At 33.9% G+C, this 3,465-nt stretch overlaps 1 long non-coding RNA gene across 1 annotated transcript; it reads right to left on the reverse strand.

Annotated features, from left to right (window-relative positions):
* Nucleotides 1-640: 640 nt before the first annotated feature.
* LOC117327888 lies at nt 641-2,079 on the reverse strand. Its single transcript, XR_004532747.1, has 2 exons — nt 1,658-2,079; nt 641-1,269 (listed from the first exon to the last, which is right to left on the reverse strand). It is a non-coding gene; the product is annotated as an uncharacterized LOC117327888 (long non-coding RNA).
* Between the last annotated feature and the right edge of the window lie 1,386 nt (nt 2,080-3,465).

Here is a 3,465-nt window from a genome sequence, read left to right on the forward strand (position 1 = left end):
AAGTTTGTTATCGCTATTGTACAGAAGGTACTGGGGGGATTTTTCTCAAATTTCATATGTAGGTTCCCCTTTGTCCCTGGTATTGCATTTTGGGACCAATCGGAAAACAACATGGCCGACAGACAGCCATTATTGCTAAATCTTAAATTTTATCTATAGGTTGCCCTTGTTTGAAAAGCACTAGAGGGCTGTTTCTGAATTTACACAGATTAGTAAGACTTAGAGGAAGGGAAAAGTAGAGAAAAGATCAATCTGACATGGAACCTATAAAGATCATTCAATGGTGGGCGCCAAGATCCCTCTGGGATCTCTTGTTACAATTTGTATATATACCTGGTGAGTGATTGGTTCATGATGAAGACCATATTGTCAGTCTCCAGGTCAAGTCTTCTCTTTGTTTTTACTCTGTTTGACCACTGGATTGATCAAAGCTATGCGAAGACAGATCAACAGTAGATTTATCAGCAAATGACACTGTTTTCAGTTATTTTCAGTTTTCAAATTTGTTAATTTTCATTTAGAATAGAGTCATGTAATTGGCTGAAATTATATATTGTCTAATTATTAAAATTTTGAATGTAAGTGCAGGGATCACCATGGCTTCAGATTTTACTATGGAGGAAACTGCGGGATCATTTTCCCAGCGCGCCGCAAGACCAATATTAATTAATTAAAGGGAGATAATTTGTTTACATGAGTTATGTCCCTTTTCATTTTTAGGGAGATGATTTGTTGTGCAGTAGTTATTAAAATCCTCTTAGAAATTGTTTTCAGAAATAATGATAAACTATTTTAATCATGGTAATATGAATTTATTTATTCAATATGTAAGAAAAATAAATACAGCAATCAGCATTTACCAATCTCTGACTCATCCATATTTGTACATCCTTAAATTAATACATTGCTCGTTCTTCATTCTCTTTACCAACTCAGACTTTCTCAAACTCATGGTCTCTCTCTATCTCTCTTTCAGATTACTAATTAAATGTTACTGATACACTTCCAAAGCTCAAATTTCTTAAAATAATAAGCACTATATCACACTAAACACAATAGCAATATGTAATGTCACAGCACTAATATAATATGATTTCCAATGTCACAATTGTCAGTCATTTTCACACACAAATTGTCCATTTTCTTACAGCACAACTTCACACTTAATTGTCATCAGGATCAAACAATGCGACGATAGTGATATTTCTTTTTCTGATCTCTGTCCATAAGTCTGCTAAGTCTTGTAAGCAGACTGCTTACAAAACATGCCTACAAATCAAATGAAACATTCAAAGTTAATAAAAATAAATTAATAAAATGTTTAAACATGAAACTTTCACTCTAGATAAATACTTTCACCTAATCACTGAAAATATTGAAAAAGAATTAATTTTAATTTTTGGTTTTGTGATTAAACAAAGTCAGTATATATTAGTCACTAATGTGAAATTTGGAAATAATACATTTTTTTCAAATATCAACTAAACATCTTTTAAGTTTTTTTTATATTAAATATACGCCTATAAATCAGTCATACAAACTAGCCAATAACATTTAAAAAAAATGATTTAAAAAAATTATATTTTATTATGACATGTAAGAGATTTATATCATACAAAATACATTTTAGTAACCATTTGACACCTAAATAACTTACCTTCATCTTCGTCGTACTTTAGCCATGAATATTTTTCTTCATTCAGTCGGTAAAAATGACGATCCGTGTTTTGACTTTGTCGGTGAACAGACCGGGCTAAGCCTTCTATCGTTTCGGCGAATTCTCGAAAAATGATTCAATACACTGCTGCTTTAGTTGCCGCTTCATGATTACAGAATAAAATTATCATCAACGGTCTTTTTGTTCTACAGTCCATGTTAACAGTTACTTTCGTTTTGCAAACGCAACATCCATGTCACGTGTGTTACAAAGTAATCGGGGTCATATATGCGTTTGACTTTAATTGTCGAAGTCATTTAAGCCTTTATTCGACACAGATCAACCGCTGTCAAAACACAAACACGCGGACCGCGGTCTGATCAATTAATATTGGTATGATTGATATAATTACATCGGTTAATTCGTCGGGTATTGGACGTCAGGGTCATTGAATGAAGTGTCAAAAGTCTCCCTGGCGTGTGAACAGGTAATTAACTGGCCTCAAGCTCTTACCTGTGCAGTCAGTAAAACACTACACAGTCGGCGGTATCTGGGGCTCACCACGGGTTAACAGAGTTTTGAATACGAAGATCGGCGGGGCAGATTTTTTTTACTATGGCGCTACATGATTTTACTATGGCGGGTAGACATTTTACTATGGCGCTGCTCCATAGTAAAACAGCCCATGGTGATCACTGAAGTGTATTACATTGTATGACACTTCATTGTTTATTTCAGTGTTGATTTTGCCCAGATTTCTTTCTGCTTTAAAATGACTATAACATGCAGCTTTATAAGCAGCATAACTTCCACAATAAAACATGACAATTTAACAGAATCATCTGTGAAAATGTTTTACACTTATTTATCATTGATTAAAAGTATTGGTTTAAGATCAATGGCTACTGATGTTTCTGCAGGATCTAAGCATTTCAGTACTCTCAGTACTTTGATTCTCTAACACGTGTGTATAATCCGAGGTTTTTACTCATTGGTTTGGGATGGGGAATTGGGAAAGATTTTTTCAGGAGTAAACAGAAAATTTTGGGAATTTAGCTTTAAAATGAAATTATTGCAATTGGGAATGGGACCCATTAACTGCCCCAAAAAGCCCCCAGAAAAAGCCCTGTGATGCCATTTTAAGATTCTGATGGGAATTAAGTTTAGGCAGAAATCTTCACCCAAACTAATATTTCTGGATTTTTTCTCAGGAAACAAATAAAGTCCTTAGATTTGGTTACATATATTCATTTATCAAACATACCTCTACAAAGATATCTTGACACCATGTTAATACATAGTTTGTCACCACACCATAATTATGCTTTCATAACTCAGTTATCATTATAAAGATACACTTGTAATTAAAAATAGACCTTTTATCACAACCTCTCGGCCACGCAATACACAGCTTGCATTATAGTAGGTTTACTGGCGCCTATAATGTAAGTGTCCCCTATAATGTTGACTGTCACTTAAAATGTTACTGCCGCCTGTAATATTACTGTCACCCTAATAATATAATGCTATAATCTTCTGATTAACCAACAGGCAAAAAAAGAATCAAGTTATTTGCCTGGTAGGATTTCTGGGATAAAGCTCAAAAATGTTTGTTGTAAAAAAAAAATGACCTTGATCCGTTATTCAAGTCACAAGGTCCCCAAAGTTGAATTTGTTAAAACTCTCAAACAACTTCCTACTGATAAATTAAAATACACCAGGTTACAGGACTCAAACAAGATCTTCTAATTAACTGAATGGCATAGAACCATCAAAGGAGAGAATATCATATATGTGATACAGGTCCA

The sequence above is a fragment of the Pecten maximus genome, chromosome 5 (assembly GCF_902652985.1).
Source record: "Pecten maximus chromosome 5, xPecMax1.1, whole genome shotgun sequence".
Lineage (NCBI taxonomy): Eukaryota > Metazoa > Mollusca > Bivalvia > Pectinida > Pectinidae > Pecten > Pecten maximus.